The sequence below is a fragment of the Lynx rufus genome, unplaced genomic scaffold (genome assembly GCF_022079265.1).
Source record: "Lynx rufus isolate CCGP_SWC_20201006 ecotype Redwood Valley unplaced genomic scaffold, mLynRuf1.p SCAF_2, whole genome shotgun sequence".
Lineage (NCBI taxonomy): Eukaryota > Metazoa > Chordata > Mammalia > Carnivora > Felidae > Lynx > Lynx rufus.
In genome coordinates, this window is record NW_025814834.1 from 186,568,249 (window position 1) to 186,576,893 (window position 8,645).

The following is an 8,645-nucleotide window of genomic DNA, read 5'->3' on the forward strand; positions in this document are numbered from 1 at the left end:
TGCCCCTCCTCTTTTCTAGGATGCACTCTATATGTGACTGTGACTTTCAAGGAAATTTGTTTGCCATTTGCTGATTTTTTTTTGAAGTTAATTTCTAACTTCATTCATTGATAAATGAAGAAAAGTATTGCACCTTTTGAAATACACCAGATGGATTGAGTACATAATTAAAAAACATGTTTTTTTCCCTGTCAGTCATTGTCTTACATGCTTAGGTAGATGTCCAGCTTAGTAGCATATGAGGTGTTCCTAAAACACAGCCAGAGACCTGGTAGATCGAGGAAGTGTGAGGGGTGGTGCTAGAAGACAGATGTCTGTGGAATGATGCACATCCTCTTTCAAGTTGGAGGATGGTGTCAGATCTGCTTCATGAAGAAGCTGGGGGTGCGGGTGGGGGTGGGGAGGACATTTAACAACGTGGGGACCAGTCAGGGGAATCCTCTTATTTCTATTTTGCATAGGAGGAACCCTAGAGTAGCTAGTTAAGGCTCTCTAGTTTAGTAAAAAAAAATGGAGTCTTATGAAGATTCTTCATAAGTGTTAATGGGGATTTTATCTGCTTATTTTGGTTGCAGTTCCCAATTTTTAAAAATGTTTAGGTAATCTTCTCCGCCTTCCCCAAATCCTAATTCTCGTAGATTCATTAGTGTTGAACCAATGCTTTCACATGTCTCAATTCTTTGTACATGCATTCTTTTCAGATGTATTAAACAAACAAAAAACCCTTCAAAAAAAAAAGGATAAAACAAAAAAGGATGTGGAACTGAGTGAAGGTTGAGAGTAGAAGGATATTGAAAAAAAGGGATTAAATGATTACATACAAAATGTTGAGACTTTGTGACAGGCAGCTAGTTGTCTTCCCATATGCATGTTCCCCTTTTTCTATAGTAGTAACAGAATCCTGATTTTAATTTATTTATATATTTATTTTTTAATTTTTATTTTATTTTATTTATATATTTATTTGTCACTGTCCCATGGAGGTAGTACTCACATGATGACATTCTGGTTAATGGAAAGTGAACAGAAGCAATATGTGCAACTTCCAGATAGACACATCAAAGGGAAGGGGCTGATCTTTCAAAAGACTTGGTAGCGAGGGGCACCTGGGTGGCTCAGTGCATTAAGCTTCCTTCCTCGGCTCAGGTCATGATCTCACAGTTCATGAATTTGAGCACCACATTGGGCTTCTGCACTGACAATAAAGAACCTGCTTGAGATTCTCTCTCCCTCTGTCTCTGTCCCTCCCCTGCTCGTTCTCTCTCTCTCTCTCTCTCTCTCTCTCAAAATGAGTAAATAAAAATAAAACTTAAAAAAAAGAAAAAAGACTTGGTGAACCATCTTCAACCATGTCAATCAGGGCAATGCCCCAGGAATGACAAAGCAGTAATACAGGAGAAGCCTATGTTCCTAGCATCATGGAGCCACTATACCAGCTCTAAGCTGCTTACTCTCAAAATGTTATATAACATAGGGGCACCTGGGTGGCTCAATCTGTTGATTGTCCGACTCTTGGTTTTAGCTCAGGTCATGATCTTGCAGTTCATGAGTTCAAGCCCCGCATTGGGCTCTGTGCTGATAGTGCAGAGCCTCCTTGGGATTCTCTCTCTCCCTCTCTCTTTGCTCCTCCCCTGCTCACTCTCTCTCTCTCAAAATAAATAAACTTTTTTTAATAATTTTTTTAAAGTTTTTATTTATTTTTGAGAAAGAGAGAGACAGAGCATGAACGGGGGAGGGTCAGAGAGAGAGGGAGGCACAGAATCCGAAGCAGGCTCCAGGCTCTGAGCTGTCAGCACAGAGCCCGACGCGGGGCTCGAACTCACGGACCGTGAGATCATGACCTGAACCGAAGTCGGATGCTCAACCGACTGAGCCACCCAGGCGCCCCTCAAAATAAATAAACTTTTAAAAAAATGTTATATAAGACAGAAATAAACATCTTAGATATATTATCACATATCAAGCAATAACTACCAGAATTGCAAAATAGAGATAAGTCAATAATTGTAGTTAAATTTTAAATGCTTGTCACTCAGAAATCATTATAAGCACACAAAAAATTAGCAGAAATGTTGAAGACATGACTAATACTATTAACATGCTCAAATGACTAAATATATGTAGAAATCTATACTCAAAACTTCAAATGCACATTATATTCAGACATTACGGATGATTTACAAAAATGGACCATATATTAGGCCACAAGAAAAATCCCAATAAATTCTAAAGAATCCTTGTCGGGGCGCCTGGGTGGCTCAGTCGGTTGGGCGGCCGACTTCAGCTCAGGTCATGATCTCACGGTTTGTGAGTTCGAGCCCCGCGTCGGGCTCTGTGCTGACAGCTCAGAGCCTGGAGCCTGTTTCAGATTCTGTGTCTCCCTCTCTCTGACCCTCCCCCGTTCATGCTCTGTCTCTCTCTGTCTCAAAAATAAATAAACGTTAAAAATTAAAAAAAAAAAAGAATCCTTGTCATTATTGTACAGACTATATTCTCCAATCACTAAGCTTTATTGCACTGCAAATTAACATTTATAGAGTTGACCCTTGAGCAACAACATGGGTTTGAACTGTGTGGATCCACTTACACATGGATTTTTTACAGTATAGCACTCTAAATGTATTTTCTCTTCCTTATGATTTTCTCTTTTTAATTTGAGAAGGAAAGGAGGGGCAGAGAGAGAGAGAGGGAGAGAATCTTAAGCAGGCTCCATGCTCAGCAAGGAGCCCAATGCAAGGCTTGATCCCACAACCCTGAAATCATAACCTGAGCCAAAATGAAGTTGGACATTCAACCGACTGAGCCACCCACGCGCCCCTATGATTTTTTTTAAATATATATTTTTAATGTTTTTATTTATTTTTGAAAGAGAGAGAGAGAGGGAGGGGCAGAGAGAGAGAGAGAGAGAGAGAGAGAGACAGAATCTGAAGCAGGCTCCAGGCTCTGAGCTGACAGCATAGAGCCCGATACAGGGCTCAGACTCATGAACTGCGAGATCGTGACCTGAGCTGAAGCCGGACACTTAACCAACTGAGCCACCCAGATGCCCCTATGATTTTCTTAATAACATTTTCTTCTCTCTAGCTTCATTGTAAGAATACTGTATGTAATCATATAACATAAATATATGTTAAATGACTGTTTATGTTATTGGTAAAGTTTCTAGTTGACAGTAGGCTATTAGTAGCTAAGTTTGAGGGGATTAAAAAAGCTATATGTGGATTTTTGTGAGGAGTGGGAGGGAAGAGGGATCAGTGCCTCTAACTTCTGTGTTGTTCAAGGGTCAACTGTATATAGCATAAATAACATAGTATAAATATCCCTTGGGTTAAAAAATCATGAAGGAGGGCACCTGGGTGGCTCAGTCGGTTAAGCATCCAGCTTGGGCTCAGGTCATATCTCGCGGTCCGTGAATCCAAGCCCCCCATCAGGATCTGTGCTGATAGCTCAGAGCCTGAAGCCTGCTTCAGATTCTGTGTCTCCCTCTCTGTCTGCCGTGCTCTCTCTCTGTCTCTCTCTCTCAAAAACAAACATTAAAAATATGTTTTTTAAATCACGAAGGAAGTTAAATACTTAGAATGGAGTGATAATGAACACTCTATATGTCAAAATTCATGGGACATGAAGCTGCATTTACATCAATTCTAGCTTTCAAAAAATTTTGTCAGGAAACAGTAAAAAGAATGACCTAATAATTCAATTTATGAAGTTAAAAAAAGCAATAGAGAAATCTCAGGAGGAAAAGACATAAGGAAGATACGGCAGAAATCAAGAGAAAAATTGAAAAATAATAAAACTAGAGACTGCTTCTTTTAAAAAAATCAAATATGTGCAGAAAAAATATATAGATAGCAAATGCAGAAAGGAAAATGCAGAAGAAATAACTATAGAAACTTAAACACAATTTAAAAATAAGCATATTAAGAATAACTATATGTTAATAAATTTGAAAACATAGTTTCATGAATATACGGGTGTTGAAGTGTGGACGATCCACAGAAAGGAATATAAAGAGGAAAATCAACAGAACTTGTCATGAACATTCTAGCAGTTAACATCTCAACCAATAAAAAGATTTTCAGGGACACCTTTGGCTCAAGTTATGATCTTATGGTTCATGAACTCAAGCCCTGCTTCCAGTGAGCTAGAGCCTTGCTTCGGGCTCCACACTGACACTGCAGGGGCTGCATGAGATTCTCTTTCTCATGCGCCCTCTCTCTCAAAAAATAAATTAAAAAAAAAATTTTTTTAAAGATTTTTTTTAATAAATTTTTTAAATGTTTATTTTATTTTTGAGAGAGACAGAGACAGAATGTGAGTGGGTTAGGGGCAGAGAGAGAGGGAGACACAGGATCTGAAGTAGGCTCCAGGTTCTGAGCTGTCAGCACAGAGCCAGACGTGGGGCTCGAACTCACGAACTGTGAGATCATGACCTGAGCTGAAGTCGGATGCTCAACCGACTGAGCCACCCAGGCACCCCTAAAAAGAGATTTTCAATATTTTAATGCTTTGGACAAATATCAGGACTCCTTAATGGATATTTTCCTACATGAATACTGTGACCTCTTTCAAATGCATGTTATCAGTCCCCCTTTTTAAGTATCTTTTTTTTTTTTAATGTTTACTTATTTATTCTGAGAGAGAGAGCACAAGCAGGAGGGGCAGAGAAAGAGGGAGAGAATCCCAAGCAGGCTCTGTGTTGTCAGCACAAAGACAGATGCGGGGGCTCAAAATCACGAGCCAAGCTGTGAGATGATCTGAGCCAAGATCAAGAGTGGAACGGACTGTTAACTGAGCCACTCAGGCACCCCTCCAGTATCCTTTTTTAGATTCATCAACATTTTGACTACAAGGTTCACATTCCTTCCCCTACACAATGTTACAAGGTCTAATTTTTCCTACCTGCCTGTGAGATGGACTCTCCCTTGCAGACTACAAGGCAGTTTCTGAGAGGTGTTAGATTGTACCGGTGTATAAAAAATTTTTGGTGTGAGAACTAGAATGTGGTGGTTCTAGCCATTAGCCGGTGAGCACTCTCTTCCTTTCTTCTGGAATGTAGTCTTAGAAAGGCAAGTCTCATTTTGAAATTCTTTTTATTCAAAACAATAATCATAAAAAGAATCATTTTTGTAAAAATACTTGAGGACTTCATAGTTTTCCAAAAAGCCTTAATACTTTGATATTAAGTATCTTCCTTCAAAGGCTAGTGTCCTCATCTTTGATTTTCTTTGTTGGTTAACTATCAGATCCTCACTTATCAATGGCTTTGGGTATGTTGTATGAAATTTCTCCAGCTTCACTTCCATTGTTTCATCAAATAATACATCTTTTGCAAGATTTGCAATTTCACTTTGCAGTGGATGTGCACTGTATTATCCAGTGATTAGTCAAAGATGTCAACAGAGAAATTCTAAAGTTAAGTATGGTGAGATGTTTGAGTCAGGAAAAATTTTTAATCAGTCAGTTTTGTTTATTAGTGAATAATTTCATGTTATATTCAATAACTTCTGCTTCCTCATATGGGCTGAATTTTGTCCTCTCCAAATTTCTATACTTAACTCCTAACTCCCAGTACCTCAGAATGTGGCTGTATTTGGAGACAGGGTCTTTAAAGAGATAATTAAGTTAAAATGAGGTCATTAGGATGGGCCCTAATCCAACATGACTGGTGTCCCTATAAGAAGAAATTTGGACTGACCTGGGAGTGAAGCCACTACCACCGTGAGCCTCCTCAAGAAGCTCAAGAGTAATATAAATAGAACTACCCTACGACCCAGCAATTGCACTACTAAGTATTTATTCAAGGGATACAGGTATGCTGTTTAAAAGGGGTACATGCACCCCAATGTTTATAGCAGCACTATCAACAATAGCCAAAGTATGAAAAGAGCCCAAATGTCCATTGATGGATGAATGGATAAAGAAGATACACACACACACACACACACACACACACACACACACACACAATGGAGTATTACTCGGCAACCAAAAAGAATGAAATCTTGCCACTTGCAACTACGTGAATGGAACTAGAGGGTATTATGCTAAACGAAATTAGTCAGAGAAAGACAAATATATGGCTTCACTCATATGAGGACTGTAAGACACAGAACAGATGAACACAAGGGAAGGAAAGCAAAATAATATAAAAACAGGGAAGTGTACAAAACATAAGAGACTCTTAAATGTGGAACAAACAGAGGGTTACTGAGGGGTTGTGGGAGGGGGGATGGGCTAAATGGGTAAGGGGCATTAAGGAGTCTACTCCTGAAATCATTGTTGCACTATATGCTAACTAATTTGGATGTAAATTAAATACATACATACATACATACATACATAAAAGAAGCTCAAGAGTGAGATGACCCCAGAGGAGCTACAGAAGTGGGAGGATGAAGAGTTTAACATGGGTCCACTCTCTGTGCTCACACATTCAGTCAAGAACGCCCAAGTGTTCATCAACTGCTGCAACAAGAAGCCCCTGGGCCCCGGGAAGGCCTTTGACAGGCATTGCACCATGGTGCTGGAGAATGTAAGAGATGTGGACTGATGTCCCCAAGAGTGGTAAGAGTAAGAAGTCCAAGCCAATCAACAAAACCACTGCATCTCCAAGATGTTCCTGTGTGGGACTGGGTCATTGTGGTCCGGCAGAACCTACTTATCAAAGGCAAGCAGGGACCTCCTCCTCACAGTTGGAATTCCCTCATCCTTCGAAGACCTGCCCTTTGGGATGGGAATAATAAAGTCTTAGGTTTTTTCTGTGGCAAAAAAAAAAAAAAAAAGAGAGCGAGAGAAGAAATTTGGACATAGAAGTATACAGAGAGAAGTTGTAAAGGCACAGGGAGATGGCCATCTATAAGCCAAGGAAAAAGGCCTGGCACAAATCCTTCCCTCATGACCTTCAGAAGGAAGCAATCCTGACACCTTCATCTTAGACTTGTAACTTCCAGAAGTGTGAGGAATAAATTTCTGTTGTTTAAGCCACCCATTCTGTGGTACTGTTACAGCAGGCCTAGCAAATTAATATACCTCATACTCAAACTACTTCATAATTGTAGAAAATTGAATCATGAGTCAGAAGCTATGGAATCATATAGCAAACAACCTGGGGAGGGGGAGGTCAGGAAAGAGGTCCCAGAGGAAGTGACAGCTAAACTGGACATTTAAGGAAGAGGTGTTAACTGCACAGTGGGCTAAAGGATGGGTTGTTCCAGGTAGAAAGGACCAGAAAAAACGACTAACTTCCAACATGCTCCCTCCATCTACTTTTTATCCGTTTAATCCATTCTCTCCACTGCATCAGCATTGTGTTAAGACACATATCAAGTTATTCCGGCTCCAAACTGTGTGGCTTCCTGCTGCGTTCAGGATAAAAGCAAAATCTTTAACTAGGCCCTCCATCACCAGGCCCTACCTAATTTCAGCATTATTTCATCCCCACTCACTTTCAGTTTTTATTACAAAAGACTTCTTTAGGTTTTCCCAACAGCTTCTTCTAGTTTCAAGGCTCCCCCCTACCACAAGCTATTCAACTTATATGGAATACTGTTCTCATGCTCACCTCTTTTAACTAATTAATCCCTATTCATCCTTCATATCTCTGCTGATTAAATCAGTAGGCTCCTTACTCTGTGTTTTTTCGTAACACTTCTTCCAAGTGTAATTAAACTAATTATGCAATTACTTAAAGTCTGTCTCCTCCATTAAACCGTAAAGACCTATGTGTCTTGGTCCCCTGGGTCTGACATTGTGCTTAACTCATGTAAGTACCCAATAAATATGTGTTGAATGAAGAGCAATGGTTCCACTGGAAAACTAAAATATGTTTTGTGTGACTTTTTAGAGGAATTATTCAAAAACTCTCCTGGGGCGCCTGGGTGGCTCAGTCGGTTGAGCGACCGACTTCGGCTCAGGTCATGATCTCATGGTTTGTGAGTTCAAGCCCCGCGTTGGGTTCTGTGCTGCCAGCTCAGAGCCTGAAGCCTGCTTCTGATTCTGTGTCTCCCTCTCTCTCTGACCCTCCCCCACTCATGCTCTGTCTCTCTCTGCCTCAGAAATAAATAAACATTAAAAAAAAAAAATTAAAAAAAAAAAACCTCTCCTAAAACCACAGTGGCTAGGGCACCTGGGTGACTCAGTAAGTTAAGTGCCTGACTCTAGGTTTTGGCTCACATCATAATCTCACAGTTTGTGGGATTGAGCCCTGTGTCAGGCTCTGAGCTGGCAGTGCAGAGCCTGCTTGGGATTCTCTGTCTCCCTCTCTCTCAAAAATAAATAAATATACATTAAAAAACAACAACAACAACAACAAAACCTCAGTGGCTTCTGGTGGGACTATAAAATACATAAAATACATGCAGATTGACAAGTTTTTGGACTGACTTAACCTCCTTCAGGTAGCCTATGCATACTGACTATAGTGTCTATGAGACAAAGCCCCTATCCCCTCCTTTCTTGGTATTATAAGCTGGAATTCTCAAACTTCTGAATGTTTGTTTGTTTGTTTTCCTCTTCACAGTCCTAAACCTAGGGGCTGAACAGGGTGGTGGGGTGGGAACCCAAGACCCAGGCCCAGCAGTGTCACGAAACCACGGGATCGCACTGCCATAATGGCACGCCAAGAACCAATTTTGGGCACTCTG

At 40.3% G+C, this 8,645-nt stretch overlaps 1 pseudogene; it reads left to right on the forward strand.

Moving 5' to 3' along the window:
- Positions 1-4,035: 4,035 nt before the first annotated feature.
- On the forward strand, positions 4,036-8,613 carry LOC124514363 (small nuclear ribonucleoprotein Sm D2-like; annotated as a pseudogene).
- The last annotated feature ends 32 nt before the right edge of the window (positions 8,614-8,645 follow it).